Source organism: Triticum urartu, chromosome 4 (assembly GCF_003073215.2).
Source record: "Triticum urartu cultivar G1812 chromosome 4, Tu2.1, whole genome shotgun sequence".
Lineage (NCBI taxonomy): Eukaryota > Viridiplantae > Streptophyta > Magnoliopsida > Poales > Poaceae > Triticum > Triticum urartu.
This window is the reverse complement of record NC_053025.1, coordinates 451,119,391-451,139,189: the sequence shown is the minus strand read 5'-3', so window position 1 is coordinate 451,139,189 and position 19,799 is coordinate 451,119,391.

Here is a 19,799-nt window from a genome sequence, read left to right as displayed (position 1 = left end):
GGTGATGGTAAAACCAATGTTGGGCATTGCTGGAAGAGTTTTATTGAAGGCGAACTGTCAAGGGGTTCCCATTATCGCCCAACCGTGTAAGGAACGCAAAATCCGGGAACATAACACCAATATGACGGAAACTAGAGCAGCAAGAGTGGAACAAAACACTAGGCAAAAGGCCGAGCCTTCCACCCTTTACCAAGTATATAGATGGATTAATTAAATAAGAGATATTGTGATATCCCAACAAGTAAACATGTTCCAACAAGGAACAACATCTCCATGTTCCAACAAGGAACAAACTTTATCTTCACCTGCAACTAACAACGCTATAAGAGGGGCTGAGCAAAAGCGGTAACATAGCCAATCAATGGTTTGCTAGGACCAGGTGGGTTAGAGGTTTGACATGGCAATTTGGGAGGCATGATAAGCAAGTGGTAGGTATCGCAGCATAGGCACAGCAAAAGAGCGAGCATCTAGCAAGCAAAGATATAAGTGATTTCGAGGGTATGATCATCTTGCCTGCAAAGTTGTCAGAGTTGACTGGATCCTCGAAAGCAAACTCAACGGGCTCCTCGTTAGCGAACTCGTATCCCAGCTCTACTCAAACAAGACAAACAAGCAAAAGGAACACAATCAACCACGTGCAAAGCTCAAACAACAAGATGCAAACATGGTATGCTATGCGGGATGCGATATGTGATGCATATGCAAGATTTGACAAGGAATGATTGAACCTGGCTTCAACCTGGAAATCCAAGTGTGCCACTGGAAAGGTGAGGTGATTTCGGTTGAAATCGATATAAAGAACACCGGAATCGGATGCACGGTTTGGAAATGGCAAGCAAAACAAATATGGCACCGGTCTACGATAATCAGCAAGTAGCCATATAAATGCATCAAGGTAAATATGCTACAGCACTCAAACATGACACCAAAATACATGACAGGGAACCACTCATGATGCTTGACAAAAGATGAACACTGAGCTACGGCTAATTCATCCATTAACAGGTTCAAACAAGCATAGCAAAAATGCAAATGATAAACAGGTTTCAGACTTAGTGAAATTAACACAAGCTCGGAATTTCAGATCAGGTAGCACACTTTGGAGCACGAAAACTACATGCTACAGGAAATTAACATGGCAAGGCAAGGCATGGAATGGAGCTACTCAAAGAGCTTAACAAAAGCCCCTTAGTGACCTTGAGCCAAAAGGGAACAGAAAATACAATTGCAAGCATGTCAACATGGCAAAAACATAATCAGATTACAGAATTAGTGAAAAACTGGAGCATGCAAATCTGTTAACGATTAGGCATGTTTATGAGCTCGATGCACTCACTACAGAGTAAGGCATGACAATCTCAGCATACACCCATCAATAATTCATATTATATAAGCTAGACATGGAAAGAACAACAACATAGCATGCACGGATCAACAACAACATCCTCGGCAAAATCGCTAACAAGTAGACAATCTGCCAGGATTCACGAAATAGCAAAAGTAGAGCTCGATTGACTGAAGCTAGGGTGCTCCATAAATGCAAACAAAGACATGGATGGATAGAGAACCACAAGATTAACAAATCACTCTTACTGATCATCCTCAAAAGAGGCACGGATCACTAGGAAATAACATGAACATATGGCATATTGATAAAAACAGATCAAGGACTTAGAGAAATTCTAAGTCCCTGAAATCAGCATTAACGAATGCACTACTTTGCAAGCTTGTGCTAGTCACCACACATATCACAAAAATACATGGATAGCCCCTCTGTAAAGATGGCATGGCATATAACAAAACTCGTGTAGAGCTCAGGAGCATATCATGCACACATTAATCATGGCAAAAATGACAAATAGCTATTTGGTGCAGCAGATCTGACAATTAACTCCAATAGCTCTCTTCCAACAGCATTTCGGGCATCAATATGAGCTCAAATGAAAATGACGCAATCAGATGAAATGATGTACTCTCTGAGGCGAACATTTTGATATGCTACACGCCCAAAACGGAGCTATGGTTGCGGAGTTATAGCACGATGAAAAATGCAAAATAATACAAGGGAGAGGGGAAAAGTCAACCCTCTAGGGTTTGGATCCAGATCTGGATCGGGGTGGCAGTGTAGCGCACTGAGCACGAAGTTCGCCGGAGGGTCTCCGGAGGTCGGAGAAGAGGGCCGGTGAGGTTGGGGCGCCGGATCCCGCCGGATCCGAGCCGGAGAGGGCGGCGGGGAGGTGCGGCTGCGGCGGAGGAGGAGTGGGGCGGCGAGGCGCGGATGGCGGCGCCGGCGAGGATCCCACGCGGCGGAGCGGCGGCCGGCGATGGCGCCCGGGGCGGCTGGCGGCGCCGGCGCTAGGGAAGAAGCGGCGCGGACGCGGGCCTCGCTCGGGGCAAGCGCGCGGAGGAGATGGGCTCGAAGGGCCGGCCGTGGGCTCGCGGGCCCGCGGCGACGCGCGGCGGCGCTTGCCACGTGGCGGTCTAGGAGAGGCTGGGGGCGGCGGCGCGGGGACGGGCGGACATGTCCGTCGGCGCGGGAAAGTGTCCGGCGGCGGAAGGAGGAAGATTGCTAGGGTTTGGCCCGCGAATTTGGAAGGGTTGCACATATTTATAGGTAGAGGGAGCTAGGAGAGTCCAAATGAGGTGCGGTTTTCGGACACTTGATCGTGATCGAATGACTGAGATGATGGAGAGGGTTTTGGTGGGTTTTGGGCCACTTTGGAAGGATGTTGGGCTGCAACACACACGAGGCCTTTTCGGTCCCTCGGTTAACCGTTGGAGTATCAAACGAAGTCCAAATGGCACGAAACTTGACAGGCGGTCTACCGGTAGTAAACCAAGGCCGCATGACAAGTCTCGGTCCAATCCTAAAACGTTTAACACCCGCACATGAAAAGAGGTAGAAAGGGACACCGGGTAACATGGGAGCGCCGGATTGCAAAACGGACAACGGGGAAAATGCTCGGATGCATGAGATGAACATGTATGCAAATGAAATGCACATGATGACATGATATGCAATGCATGACACACAAGCAAAGATAAAGCAACAACAGCGAATAACTGGAGGACACCTGGCACATCGGTCTCGGGGCGTTACATGCGCGGAGCCGGATACTTGGCTGCGAATATCGCGCATGGACTGCCCGCTGCAGGGCAGATCGTTCCTACCCCTGAACCTCACAAGAGGGTAGTTTTCCTCCACCACTTGCTCCGTGGACTGGGGTTTCCCCTCCATCCGTTTGTCCGTGGTCTCATGTTCTAATACGGGATGGACTTCCATGATCTGGCCCCGAACTTCATCCTCAACATTTCAGCGTTCATCGTCGTGTGTGAGGCTTTCCTCCACATCCGGCCCCACTTCGGCCTATGGTTAAAGACCTTCAATATCAAGCCGAAGGTGGTGGGCGGCCAACAAGCAGAATGCGGCGGAGCCATGGTGGGCAAGATGCACAACGTTATATAGCTTGAAGGCTCCTTCGTGGAGACCATAAAGGGGTGGCAATCGGCGTGGTTCTACATCACCGAGCCGCGTGACACCAAATGGGTGGCTGCCCCCAAGTTTCGATCAAGAATCCCCACGCGGCTCAACTCCTGGAAAGAGAAGGGCCTCCTGGGGTTCATCGGTAGAGCTGGACGGACTCCAGAAATGTATCTGAAATATGGCAGGCAGGAAGCTCAAGCTTGTCAACATAGTCCAGGTCATGCTCATCCACCGGATCCTCCCGTGCCAACAACGGGACTTCAATTTGTGGGAGTTTGACCCAGCCCAGCACCAGACTCTGAGCGAGATCATCGGCACGACGCACAAGGACATCTGGAAGGTGCTGTTCAAGGGCGCCGAGGTCCCTCCCTCTCTCACCGAGGACCGTGGGCTAAGCGCGAAGCGCCGAGCGCATTTAGTGAGTTCCATACATCTAGTAGGATATTTATTTCCCCTAGCTTAACCACGTGCGGGGTCTGAGCTCCATGCCTTTGACAGGACTGGGTGGAGACGTTGGGGCAGATTAACTGTCTGGCCCCTCTGCCCGAAGACACTGCGGACGCTCTCCTGATGGAGATGCTGACTCCGGCTCCTTACAAGGTGCCGGAGAAGACCAAGAAGGCCAAGGGAACCCGAAAGAGTTCCCAACGCCAGGTGTTATCGGACTCATCGTCCGATAACTCCGCGACGCACTCCTCCGTCGAAGACGAGGATGAGGATGAAGATGCTCCCCCTCCAGTCAGGGGAGACAAGAAAAGGAAGGCCGTCCCAATCGGGGGGCCGAAGGGTCCAAGAAGGGAAGGACTCTCCTTCCGGACTACTCCACCACCGCCACCGAAGGCGAAGACGAGTGGCTGCTGAGGGCCAAGCCCCTGGTGAAGTCGTAAGTGTTCGGATGCCAGAGTAACTCATAGCATACCTTTGTCGCACTGCCTCTCCTCACGCCGAATTATGACTATGCAGACCGCCACGAGCCCGTATCGACGTATCGTCGGATGGCTCCCTGGGCTCGTTGGATATGGATAGCGATCCACTTCCAACCGCCACCTCCCCTTGCCCTACGGACAACGCCGAGGTATTGTCTCAAGAGGCACCAGGTCGAGGGGAGACAGTCCCGGAGGTGCCTCTAGGAGACCTTCCGGACTCCGAGAGCAGAGGGAGCAAGGCTCCCGAGGGCTCCGAGTTCGTCCCTCAGCCGAACACCGCACCGGAACCCCTAGTGGTTCCGGACTCGGGCAGGCGGCCTCCTTCCAAAAGGGCAAGATGCCTGTGCCGGTGACCTCTGTCCATCCATGTAACGCCCTCGATGCGGCTATATCTCCTACGTGTCGAAGCATGAGTTAGAGGCATAACCGCATTGAAAGCAATGTCGCAAGTAAGGTAATCTTCACAACAACCCATGTAAATAAATAAAAGGGGAAAAGGATACATAGTTGGCTTACACTCGCTACGTCACACAAATACATGAATAACATTACAATCATCCAATACACTCATGGTCCGACTACGGTACCAAAATAAAGATCAACCCCCACATGCGACACGCTCCCCGATCGCCCCAACTGGGCACCACTATTGATCATCTGGGAAAGACACATAGTAACGACGAGAGTCCTCATCGAACTCCCACTTGAGCTCAAGCGCATCATCTGGAGCGGTATCATCGGTCCCTGCATCTGTTTTCGGAAGTAAACTATGAGTCACGGGGACTCAGCAATCTCACACCCTCGCGACCAAGACTATTTAAGCTTATAGGTAAGGTAAGGTATGATGTGGAGCTGCAGCAAGCGACTAGCATATATGGTGGCTAACCTGTTCGCAAAAGAGAGCAAGAAGAGAAGGCAAAAGCACGGTCGAACAACTATGATCAAGAAGTGATCCTAGAACAACCTACGTCAAGCATTACTCCAACACCGTGTTCACTTCCCGGACTCCGCCGAGAAGAGACCATCACGGTTACACACGCGGTTGATTCATTTTAATTAAGTTAAGTTTCATGTTATCTACAACCGGACATTAAAAAATTCCCATCTGCCCATAACCGCGGGCACGGCTTTCGAAAGTTCAAATCCCTGCAGGGGAGTCCGAACTTAGCCCATCACAAGCTCTCACGGTCAACGAAGGATATTCCTTCTCCCGAGACATTTCGATCAGACTTGGCATCCCGGTTACAAGACATCCTCAACAATGGTAAAACAAGTCCAGCAAGACCACCCGTTGTGCCGACAAATCCCGATAGGAGCTGCACATATCTCGTTCTCAGGGCACACCGGATAAGCTAAGCGTACGGGAGCCAACATAACCCAAGTTGCCAAGGGAAGGCCCCGCACGGTGCTCTGGGTTGGACCAACAGTTAGAGAAGCACTGGCCCGGGGGTTTAAAATAAAGATGACCCTTGAGTCCGCGAATCCCAAGGGAAAAAGGCTAGGTGGCGAATGGTAAAACCAAGGTCAGGCCTTGCTGGAGGAGTTTTATTCAAGGCTAACTGTCAAGGGGTTCCCATTATAACCCAACCGCATAAGGAACGCAAAATCCGGGAACATAACACCGATATGATGGAAACTAGGGCGGCAAGAGTGGAACAAAACACTAGGCATAAGGCTGAGCCTTCCACCCTTTACCAAGTATATAGATGCATTAAGATAAACTAGATAATATGGTGATATCCCAACAATAAACAATGTTCCAACAAGGAACGATCTCCAATATTCACCTGCACCTAGCAACGCTATAAGAGGGGCTGAGCAATGCGGTAACATAGCCAAACAACGGTTTGCTAGGACATGGTGGGTTAGAGGTTTGACATGGCAATTTGGGAGGCATGATAAGCAAGTGGTAGGTATCGTAGCATAGGCATAGCAAAAGAGCGATCATCTAGCAAGCAAAGATAGAAGTGATTTCGAGGGTATGATCATCTTGCCTGCAAATTTCTCAGAGTTGACTTGATCCTCGTAAGCGAACTCAACGGGCTCCTCTTTCACGAACTCGTCTCCTGGCTCTAACCAAACAAGAACAACAAGCAAACGGAACACAATCAACCACGTGCAATGCTCAAACAACATGATGCAAACATGGTATGATATGCGGGATGTGGTATGTGATGCATATGCAAGATTTGACAAGGAATATTGAACCTGGCCTCAACATGGAAATCCAAGAGAGCCACTGGAAAGATGAGGTGATTTCTGTTGAAATCGATATAAAGAACACCGGCATCGGATGGACGGTTTGGAAATGGCAAGCAAAACAAATATGGCACCGGTCTGCGATAATCAGCAAGTGACCAACTATATGCATCAAGATAAATATTCTACAGCACTCAAACATGACAACAAAATACATGGCAGGTATCCACTCATGATGCTTGACAAAAGATGAACACTGAGCTACACCTAATTCATCCATTAACAGGTTCAAACAAGCATGGCAAAAGAGCAAATGATAACAGGTTTCAGACTTAGTGAAATTAACACAAGTCTGGAATTTATCATCAGGAAGCACACTTTAGAGCATGAAAAATACATGCTACAAGAACTTAACATGGCAAATCAAGGCATGGAATGAAGATACTCAAAGGACTTAAGAAAGTCCCTTAGTGACCTTGATCCAAAAGGGATCAGAAAATATACTTGCAAGCATGTGAACATGGCAAAAACATAACAAGATTCAGACTTTGTGAAAAACTGGAGCATGCAAGTCAGTTAACGAGTAGGCATGTTTACGAGATCGATGCACTCACTACAGAGCATGGCATGACAAACTAAGCATACGCCCATCAAGAATACATGGCATAGAAGGTATACATGGAAAGAACAACAACATAACATGCACGGATCAATAGCAACATCCTCGGCAAAATCGCTAAACATGTCAACAATCTGCCAGGATTCACTTAATAGCAAAAGTAGAGCTCGACTGACTCAAGCTAGGTTGCTCCATAAATGCAAACAAAGACATGGATAGATAGAGCACCACAATATTAACAAAACATCCTTACTGACCATCCTCAAAAGAGGGACGGATCACTAGGAAACAACATGAACATATGACATAACAACAAAACAGAACAAGGACTTGGTGAAATTCTAAGTCCCTAAAATCAGCATTACTGATTACGCTACATTGCAAGCTTGTGCTAGTCACCAAAAATATCACAAAAATACATGGCAAGCACCCCTGTAAAGATGGCATGGCATATAACAAAACACATGTAGAACTCAGGATCATAGCATGCACACATTAATCGTGGAAAAAATGACAAATAGCTATTTGATGAAACAGATCTGACAAATTCCTCACATAGCCCTCTTCCAACAGCATTTCGGGCACCAAGATTATCTCAAATGAAAATTATGCAATGAGATGAAATGATGTACTCGTCGAGACGAACATTTTGATATGCTACACGCACAAATCGGATTTACGATGAGAGAGTTATGACATGCCAAAGATTGCAAAAAAATAACTGAGAGAGGCAAAAGTCAACCGAGTTCAATCTCAGATCTAGGGTTCCTCCAAGGTACTGTAGCAGCGAGCAGCTGAGATCGCCGGAATGGAGGCCGCGGTGGCCAGATCCTCGCCAGAATCCGTGGAGGAGGAGGTACAGGACGCCGGTGATGAGGGGGGGCCGGCGACGACGATGGGTGGTGCTGGCGACGAGGAAAGTGACGGCGGGGCGATGTGCAGCGGCGAGGGGAACGGCTGCCGGAGCGGTTGGTGGCGACGACCACCAGCGACGAGGCGGCGGCAGGGCGCGCCGGCGATGGCGGGGCAGCGCGCGGCGCACCGGGCGGCGGCGGAGCGGGATCTCGGCGGCGGCGCGGGGAGATGGGCTGGGAGGGCCCGATCCGGGCTCTCCGGGCCGTGGTAGCGGGGACTGCGCGGTGGCGCCATGTGGCAGGATGCCACTGGTGTGGGGCGGCGGCGCAGTGGTGTCCGGCCGGACCGGGCGTTGTCCGGCGGCGGCGAGAGCAAATTTTAGGGTTTGGGAAAAAGGAGATCCGGGAATTTCGGGAGGCGGTCTATATATAGAGGTAGGAGGAGCAAGGAAGCTCCAAATGAGGTGTGGTTTGCGGCCACGCGATCGTGATCAAACGCTCTAGACGATGGAGAGGATTTAGGTGGATTTTGGGCTAAATTGGAAGAGTGTTGGGCTGGAACACAAACGAGGCCTTCTCGGTCCCTCGGTTAACCGTTGGAGTATCAAACAAAGTCCAAATGGTACGAAACTTGACAGGTGGTGTACCGGTAGTAAACCAAGGCCGCTTGGCAAGTCTCGGTCCAATACGGAAATGTTTATCCCCCACACACGAAAAAAACGTAGAAAGGGGCACCGGAGGAGATAGGAGCGCCGGAATGCAAAACGGACAACGGGGAAAATGCTCGGATGCATGAGACGAACACGTATGCAAATGCAATGCACATGATGACATGATAAGAGATGCATGACAAAGGCAACAACACACGGAGACAAAAACCCGATACCGAGGAAAATAAAATAACTTAGCGCCAGAAACGGCAAGAGTTGGGATAGAGATAAGGTAAATTACATCCGGGGTGTTACAACACTCCACCACTACGAAAGGATCTCGTCCCGAGATCTAGGACTAGAAAAATGCCGGGTACTAGAACGGAGGTGATCCTCGCGTTCCTAGGTGGCTTCACGGTCGGAATGGGGTGACCACTTGACTTTGAGGAATTTGATTGACTTGTTGCGAGTCTTATGCTCAGTTTCTTCAAGGATAGCAACGGGGTGCTCACGATAAGAAAGGTCTTCTTGGAGATCAATGTCTTCGAAGTTGATGGTGCGGTCAGGGGTCTTGAAGCACTTGCGGAGCTGAGAGACATGGAACACGTCGTGCACGTTTGCAAAGTTGGAGGGATGCTCGAGTTGATAGGCGAGATTTCCTCTCTTGCTGACGATCTTGAAAGGACCCACATATCTAGGGGCAAGCTTCCCTTTGATACCGAAGCGACGAGTACCTTTCATTGGAGAGACGCGGAGGTAAACATCGTCTCCGATCTCGAAAGCTAAATCATGATGCTTACTATCATAGTAGCTCTTCTGGCGCGATTGCGCAGCTTTGAGGTTATCACGAATGACTTTGCACATTTCCTCTGCCTCTGTGATCAAGTCATTTCCAAGAAGTTGACGTTCACCGGTCTCTGACCAGTTAAGAGGAGTACGACACTTCCTGCAATAGAGAATTTCAAATGGGGCCTTGCCCGAACTCGCTTGAAAACTGTTGTTGTAGGAAAACTCGGCATATGGAAGACAATCTTCCCACTTCATACCGAAAGACATAACGCAAGCCCTGAGCATATCTTCGAGAATCTGATTGACACGCTCGACTTGGCCGCTAGTTTGAGGATGAAAAGCTATGCTGAAACAGATGTTGGTGCCCATGGCCTTCTGAAAAGAATCCCAAAACATGGAGGTGAAGATACTGCCACGATCTGAAGAGATCAACTGCGGAATGCCGTGCAGAGAGACAATCCGAGAGGTATAAAGCTCCGCCAATTGAGCTGCTGTGATAGACTCTTTGATAGGCAGAAAGTGAGCCACTTTAGTGAGTTTGTCAATGACAACGAATATAGCATCATTGCCACGCTTGGACTTTGGAAATCCAGTCACGAAGTCCATCTAAATGTGGTCAAACTTCCATTCTGGAATGGCAAGAGGTTGGAGGAGACTAGCTAGTCGTTGGTGTTCTGCCTTCACTCTTCTGCAGACATCACATTCATTCACGAACTAAGCAATCTCGCGCTTCATTCGAGTCCACCAATACGCCTGCTTGAGGTCTTGGTACATCTTTGTACTCCTAGGGTGGATGGAGAGGAGTGAATTGTGAGCCTCGTTCATAATGACTTTACGAAGGTCACCTTTAGGCACAACAATGCGATCCTCGAAGAAGAGAGTATCCTTGTCATCAAGGCGATAGCACTTGTACTTGGATTGACTCTTGGCAATCCCAATCTTCACCTTCTTCACCATAGCATCAAGAAGTTGAGCCTCACAAATCTGATCTTCCAAAGTAGGAGAGACTTGAAGGTTGGCGAGGAACCCTTGAGGAACAACTTGCAGATTGAGTTTGCGGAAAGCTTCACAAAGCTCGGGTTGGTAAGGCTTGAGAATCAGACTGTTGCAGTAAGCCTTCCTGCTCAATGCGTCGGCAATTACATTGGCCTTGCCAGGAGTATATTCGATACTCGGATTATACTCTTGAATCATTTCGACCCAACGAGTCTGCCTGAGGTTGAGATTAGGCTGAGTGAATATGTACTTGAGACTCTTGTGGTCAGTGGAGATGTCCACTTTTCTTCCCAATAAGAGATGTCTCCAAGTCAAAAGAGCATGCACAACTGCCGCCAACTCGAGGTCATGAGTGGGGCAGTTCTTCTCGTTGGGCTTCAACTGGCAAGAGGTATAAGCCACAACTTTCTTCTCTTGCATCAACACTGCACCAAGACCTTGAAGAGAGGCATCGCAGAAGACCTCGAACGGTTTGGATTCATCAGGAGGAGTCAGAACTGGAGTAGTGACTAATTTCTCTTTCAAGGTGTTCAAAGCGATGTCACATTCAGGAGACCAAACATACTTGATGTGCTTCTGGAGAAGGTTTGAAAGAGGCTTCGCGATCTTTTAAAAGTTCTCAACGAACCTTCGACAGTAGCTTGCGAGACCAAGGAAGCTGCGGAGTTGCTTCACGTTCTGAGGTGGTTCCCAATTCACAATTGCAGACACCTTCTCAGGATTCACTGCTATGCCCTTGGAAGAGATGATATGCCCAAGATAGTGAACCTCATCGAGCCAAAACTCGCACTTTGAAAACTTAGCATAGAACTGATGTTCTTTGAGCTTATCGAGCACCAAATGAAAGTGCTTGGCATGATCTTCCTTGTTCTTGGAAAAGACCAAAATGTCATCGAGGTAGACAAAGACGAAGTCATTTGTGTAGGGATTGAAGATGAAATTCATCATGTGAGAGAAAGTCGGAGGAGCGTTGACGAGGCCAAAAGACATGATAGTATATTCATATGAACCATAGCTTGTTCTGAATGCTGTCTTGGGGATATCTTGCTCACGAATTCGGATCTGGTGATAGCCCATACGGAGATCAAGATTGGAGAATACTTGAGCACCTTTGAGTTGTTCAAACAACTCGTTGATGTTGGGAAGTGGGTACTTGTTGTTTATAGTCTTCTTGTTCAATGGACGATAGTCAACACAAAGTCAGTCCGTTCCATCCTTCTTCACAAAAAGAACTCCACAACCCCACTTAGAAGAACTAGGTCGGATGAGACCCATTCGCTCTTGAATATCGAGTTGCTTCTTCAGCTCTTTCAACTCTTCAGGCCCAAGCTTCTAAGGACATTTGCAAATAGGTTCCGTGCCAGGCTCAAGATCGATGACGAATTCAACTGGCCTGTGCGGAGGCATTCCTGGAAGCTCTTCTGGAAAGACGTCTTGATATTCGCAAATGACTGGAATTTGAGAGATGGCATCCAGTTCATCCTTCTCATTGAGAGAAAATAGACGGATTGTATCATCCCTTGCGGCAAAGACAATTACATCCTCAGACCAATGAGTCAATTGAATCTGCCTGGCAGCACAATCAAGCTGAGCCTTGTGCTTAGAAGGCCAATCCATTCCGAGAATAAGATCAATATCCGAGTTACCAAGGACCATTGGAGAAGCCAGAAACATGAAATCAACCATCATGATAGAAACATCCAGGACTATTGAAGTAGCCCTCATAGACTTAGCCGGAGAAACCACTCCCATAGGTTTACCCAACATTTGCGAAATGAAGTCATGCTTGGAAACAAATGATCTTAACCTGAAACAATGCGATGCACCAGTGTCAAAAAAAACTTTTGCAGGAGTAGAGTTAACTAGAAAGTTACCCATGATGAGATCTGAAGAGTCCTCTGCCTGAGCTGCGTTCAACAAGTTGACCTTGGCGTGCTTGGGGTTATGCTTGACCACAGCTGTACTTTCCGATCTCACAGGAGGAGGAGGAGGGAGGTGCCTCTGATTAAAGTATTTGTTGGCATAGTGACCCTTCTGTTGGCACTTGTTGCACGTGACCTCTAAGAGCAGACGGTGATATGGATCACTTGATCTTGGAGCTTGAGACGAAGTCTTGTTCTGAAAGCCAGGGTTGGGTGGGTGGGAAGATCCACTGCCACCTTTTCTCTTCTAATGATAAGGCTGGCGGAACGGAGGAGGAGGAAGCCAATACTTCTGCTGCTTAGCCACTTGAGTTGAGGAAGAAGGAGTTGCATCTCTGACTCGCTTCTTGGAAGCATCGCACTTCAGTTGAGCATTCTCTTGCTTCATTGCCATGTTGTAAAACTCATCGTACCTCTTGGGCTCAAAGAGGACGAGAGCTAGCTGGATTTCTTCTCTGAGACCACCCCTGAACTGGTATATCATGCTCTTCTCGTCAGGGACATCTTGCTTAGCAAAACGGGCGAGCTTCTGAAACATTTTGTTGTACTCGTAAACAAACATAGTGCCTTGCTTCAGGTTGTGGAATTCCTCACGCTTGCTTTCGACCACACTCTGAGGAATATGATTAGCTTTGAAGTCTTGACGGAATTCATCCTAGGTAATCACACGGCCTCCTCTGGAATCTTTGTACTGCTGAAACCATTCTGCAGCTTGGTTTTGAGTTGGAAGGAGGCGAACTTGACAAATTCCTCAGGCCTGACGTTACTGCACTCGAAATGCTTGCATATGTCCATGAGCCAATCATCAGTGTCTGTTGCCTCAACACAATTGCTGAAGGTCTTTGGCTGGTTAGCAAGGAACTGGTTGAGTGTAGCAAACTCTTCCCTTGGTTGCGCTCTTGAAGAAGTTGCATGATCAGCTGCGTGTTTGCATTGCTAGCGGCCATCATAGCTTGCCATGCCTCCGGAGGTGGAGGTGGTGGTGGCGGACCAGGATTCGGAGTCGTGCGCGTTGGAGGAGCCATCCTGAAGAGGTTGACATCCATTAGCACATTGACAGACAAATATTTAAGCTGAATCAAACGGGTTGGAATTCATTCCAATCGAACATCCGCACATTGACATAAAGTCTTCACATCCGAACAAAATGAATGAATGCATTCCAATCAAAATGGTCACATATCCATAAATTGAGAAGCCACTTAGAATTGAGGTAGAAGAAAAACAATAAGGTACGGACAAGAACAAATACTTGGTGGGTATTACCCAATCCCAAACCAAATATCCGCGGAAGAAGAACTAGAGCTACAAGAATTCCCACCTATGAAACTCCCGAACCTTTCCGGTTATGCAATCAGGTGTTGGGGATATAGGGGAAGCATAATATCTCACCCAAATCTAACAAATCCTACATCCAGCTGTATCCATCCTTCAACACATAACCGAGAAAAACTTCGGAAATCATCTACCTCAACCTTCGAAAAGCATCCATTATACGAGTTATGGCAATACTCCCGAACTCCCGCCCCAGTACTGGGTGGCGTCGAGGTTATCTCACCAACAACTGCATAAAAGAGATTTTCGATGTCGGCGAAACTCAGGTATTCCAGAATCTCAACGATAAAATTGTGATGACAACACCTCGGATCTCAACTCCCCAGGACACTGCCACAACCCCTAAATGACAGGAGGCGCCAAGAACAATGTTCTCGTCACAAATCGATCGGAACGATTCCAAGATACCCGCGTGATCCTAAATTTTTTTAGTGAAATTTTAGAAGAGAAGAGTCAAAACTCTACGTCAAGATGCCTTACCAGAGCGATGAAGGGACTAGGGAGTAAAAAGAATTCCTAACTCTCTGATATATATAATCCTAAATGACTCAAAACATTTTTCTAGACTCAACAAAGCCAACGATTCGATCAAGCAGGGGGCTCCTAAGGTCGGGGAAGGCTCTGATACCAACTTGTAATGCCCTCGATGCGGCTATATCTCCTACATGTGGAAGCACGACTTAGAGGCATAACCGCATTGAAAGCAATGTCGCAAGTAAGGTAATCTTCACAGCAACCCATGTAAATAAATAAAAGGGGAAAAGGATACATAGTTGGCTTACACTCGCCACGTCACACAAATACATGAATAACATTACAATCATCCAATACACTCATGGTCCGACTACGGTACCAAAATAAAGATCAACCCCCACATGCGACACGGTCCCCGATCGCCCCAACTGGGCACCACTACTGATCATCTGGGAAAGACACATAGTAACGATGAAAGTGTTCATTGAACTCCCACTTGAGCTCAAGTGCATCGTCTGGAGCGGTATCATCGGTCCCTGCATCTAGTTTTGGAAGTAAACTATGAGTCACCGGGACTCAGCAATCTCACACCCTCGTGATCAAGACTATTTAAGCTTATAGGTAAGGCAAGGTATGATGTGGAGCTGCAGCAAGCGACTAGCATATATGGTGGCTAACCTGTTCGCAAAAGAGAGCAAGAAGAGAAGGCAAAAGCACGGTCGAACAACTATGATCAAGAAGTGATCCTAGAACAACCTATGTCAAGCATTACTCCAACACCGTGTTCACTTCCCGGACTCCGCTGAGAAGAGACCATCACAGTTACACACGCGGTTGATTCATTTTAATTAAGTTAAGTTTCATGTTATCTACAACCGGACATTAACAAATTTCCATCTACCCATAACCGCGTGCACGGCTTTCGAAAGTTCAAATCCCTGCAGGGGAGTCCCAACTTAGCCCATCACAAGCTCTCACGGTCAACGAAGGATATTCCTTCTCATGAGACATTCCGATCAGACTCGGCATCCCGGTTACAAGACATCCTCGACAATGGTAAAACAAGTCCAACAAGACCACCCACTGTGCCGACAAATCCCGATAGGAGCTGCACATATCTCGTTCTCAGGGCACACCGAATAAGCTAAGCTTATGGGAGCCAACATAACCCAAGTTGCCAAGGGACGGCCCCGCATGGTGCTCTGGGTTGGACCAACACTTAGAGAAGCACTGGCCCAGGGGTTTAAAATAAAGATGACCCTTGAGTCCGCGAAACCCAAGGGAAAAAGGCTAGGTGGCGAATGGTAAAACCAAGGTCAGGCCTTGCTGGAGGAGTTTTATTCAAGGCGAACTATCAAGGGGTTCCCATTATAACCCAACCGCGTAAGGAACGCAAAATCCGGGAACATAACACTGATATGACGGAAACTAGGGCGGCAAGAGTGGAACAAAACACTAGGCATAAGGCCGAGCCTTCCACCCTTTACCAAGTATATAGATGCATTAAGATAAACAAGATAATATGGTGATATCCCAACAATAAACAATGTTCCAACAAGGAACGATCTCCAATCTTCACCTGCAACTAGCAACGCTATAAGAGGGGCTGAGCAAAATGGTAACATAGCCAAACTACGGTTTGCTAGGACATGGTGGGTTAGAGGTTTGACATGGCAATTTGGGAGGCATGATAAGCAAGTGGTAGGTATCGTAGCATAAGCATAGCAAAAGAGCAAGCATCTAGCAAGCAAATATGGAAGTGATTTCGAGGGTATGATCATCTTGCCTGCAAAATTCTCATAGTTGACTTGATCCTCGTAAGCGAACTCAACGGGATCCTCGTTCACGAACTCGTCTCCCGGCTCTACCCAAACAAGAACAACAAGCAAACGGAACACATTCAACCACGTGCAATGCTGAAACAACATGATGCAAACATGGTATGATATGCGGGATGTGGTATGTGATGCATAGGCTAGATTTGACAAGGAATGATTGAACCTGGCCTCAACTTGGAAATCCAAGAGTTCCACTGGAAAGGTGAGGTGATTTCGATTGAAATCGATATAAATAACACCAGAATCGGATGCACGGTTTGAAAATGGCAAGCAAAACAAATATGGCACCGGTCTGCGATAATCAGCAAGTGACCAAGTAAATGCATCAAGATAAATATTCTACAGCACTCAAACATGACAACAAAATACATGGCAGGGATTCACTCATGATGCTTGACAAAAGATGAACAGTGAGCTACGGCTATTTCATCCATTATCTGGTTCAAACAAGCATGGCAAAAGAGCAAATGATAACAGGTTTCAGACTTAGTGAAATTAACACAAGTCTAGAATTTATCATCAGGAAGCACACTTTAGAGCATGAAAACTACATGCTACAGGAACTTAACATGGCAAAGCAAGGCATGGCATGAAGATACTCAAAGCACTTAACAAAAGTCCCTTAGTGACCTTGAGCCAAAATGGATCACAAAATACACTTGCAAGCATGTGAACATGGCAAAAACATAACCAGATTCAGAGTTAGTGAAAAACTGGAGCATGCGAGTCAGTTAACGAGTAGGCATGTTTACAAGCTCGATGCACTCACTACAGAGCATGTCATGACAAACTAAGCATACACCCACCAAGAATACATGGCATAGAAGATAGACATGGCAAGAACAACAACATAGCATGCACAGATCAATAGCAACATCCTTGGCAAAATCGCTAAACATGTCAACAATCTGCCAGGATTCACTTAATAGCAAAAGTAGAGCTCGATTGACTCAAGCTAGGTTGCTCCATAAATGCAAACAAAGACATGGATGGATAGATCACCACAATATTAACAAAACATCCTTACTGACCATCCTCAAAAGAGGGACGGATCACTAGGAAACTACATGAACATATGGCATAACAACAAAACAGAACAAGGACTTAGTGAAATTCTAAGTCCCTGAAATCAGCATTACCGATTACGCTACTTTGCAAGCTTGTGCTAGTCACCACAAATATCACAAAAATACATGGCAAGCACCCCTGTAAAGATGGAATGGCATATAACAAAACACATGTAGAGCTCAGGATCATAGCATGCACACATTAATCATGGCAAAAATGACAAATAGCTATTTGATGAAACAGATCTGACAAATTCCTCATATAGCCCTCTTCCAACAGCATGTTGGGCATCAAGGTGAGCTAAAATTAAAAAGATGCAATGAGATGAAATGATGTACTCGTCAAGGCGAATATTTTAATATGCTACACACACAAATTGGATCTACAATGAGAGAGTTATGACATGCCAAATATTGCAAAAAAAAGTGAGAGAGGCAAAGGTCAACCGAGTTCAATCTCAGATCTAGGGTTCCTCCAAGGTACTGTAGCAGCGAGCGGCCGAGATCGCCGGAATGGAGGCCGCGGTGGCCGGATTCTCGCCGGAATCCGCGGAGGAGGAGGTAGAGGACGCCGGCGACGAGGGGGAGACCGGCGACGGCGATGTGCAGCGGCGAGGGGCACGGCTGCCGGAGCGGTTGGTGGCGACGACCACCGGTGATGAGGCGGCGGCAGGGTGCACCGGCGATGGTGGGGCGGCGCGCGGCGCACCGGGCAGCGGCGGCGCGGAAGCGCAGGTAGGCGCGCGAGATCTAGGCGGCGACGCGGGAAGATGGGCTGGGAGGGCCCGATCCGGGCTCTCCGGGCCGCGACGGCGGGGACTGCGCGGTGGCACCATGTGGCGGGATGCCACTGGTGCGGGGCGGCGGCACAGTGGTGTCCGGCCGGACCGGACGTTGTCCGGCGGCGGCGAGAGAAAATTTTAGGGTTTGGGAAAAAGGAGATCCGAGAATTTGGGAGGGGGTCTATATATAGAGGTAGGAGGAGCTAGGAAGCTCCAAATGAGGTGCGGTTTGCGGCCACGCGATCGTGATCGAATGCTCTAGACGATGCAGAGGATTTAGGTGGGTTTTGGGCTAAATTGGAAGGGCGTTGGGCTGCAACACAAACGAGGCCTTCTCGGTCCCTCGGTTAACCGTTGGAGTATCAAACGAAGTCCAAATGGTACGAAACTTGGCAGGCGGTCTACCAGTAGTAAGCCAAGGCTGCTTGGCAAGTCACAGTCCAATCCGGAAATGTTTAACCCCCACACACGAAAAAAAGGTAGAAGGGGGCACCGGAGGAGATAGGAGCGTCGGAATGCAAAACGGACAACGGGGAAAATGCTCGGATGCATGAGACGAACACGTATGCAAATGCAATGCACATGATGACATGATAAGAGATGCATGACAAAGGCAACAACACACGGAGACAAAAACCCGATACCATGGAAAATAAAATAACTTAGCGCCGGAAACGGCAAGAGTTGGGATACAGATAAGGTAAATTACATCCAGGGTGTTACAATCCAGGGGCACTGGACAATCTACTAGGAGCGCTTCGCAACGCTTCCATTGACGAAGAGCACCGCACTATTATGAGTGCGGTGGTCCAGAAGGTTCAGTCCGCCAAGAGCGCACTGACTGAAGCCTGTGCCAACATTGTAACAGGCTTTGAGGTAAGTTTTTGAAATATAGGAAAAATATTACCGCATAGACAGTAGCCCCTGATGCTCTGTTCAGTGTTCACCAAGAAAAGCCGAACAGAGGATCAAACAATATCGCAGGAGTCTAATATAAGTATGTCAATATGCGTATGCAGGCTTCGCTGCTGGCCTCTGCCGCACTGACTGTGGAGGTCGCTGCACTGAAGCAGGACCTTAAAGGGTCCAAGGACGAGCTCGGCCTTGCCAAGAGGCAGCTCGAGGAGAACAAAGGTAAGTAGTACCTAGTCTATGGATATGTATAAAAAGAATGCGATTGCAAAATGACATGATCATCATAAATTTGCCAGGGGCCACGACCAGGGTGGCGACCCTGAAGCAAGTGCTATCCAAGGCTGAAAACAAAGCGGCCAAGGAGCGTACCGAGCGGGAAAGGCATGAGGCACGGGTGGGCGAGGTGCAGCAAGAGCTCCACGCTCTCGTGACGAAGCACGAGGCGTTGGAGCTTGACTTGAAGATGCGAGAGTCCGAGCTTGCCGCGGCCCTCGAGAGCGCAAAGAATGCCAAGGCCGAAGCCCAAAAGGCCCTCCAGGAAATTGATGCGATGAAGAAGATAGTGGCGGGTAAGGCATTCTATATGCAAAGCAAGCATGTGAAAGTAAATTACCTGTTACTTACCCGAATTCGGAGCTCTCTAGGAGCATTCGCAGATTTGCCCCGCAGCGTGTCGGATGCCACACAGTTTTACCACGCCGAGGAGGGAAGCTCAACGGAGAAGCTGTTCTGGTCTCAATATACTGGGACCGAACACCCGATGCCTCTAAGCGACCAGCTGAAGCAACTGGTCGAGCTACACAAGGGGGGCGAACAGGCCATGAAGGGCTTTATAGTCTGGATGTGGCCTGGCGATGCCCTTCCCAATAGCTACTTCGGCCTGGTGAGGCGGCTTGTGGATGCCTTCCCACGGCTGGAAGTCATCAAGCGGTTCTTCTGCATCAAAGGT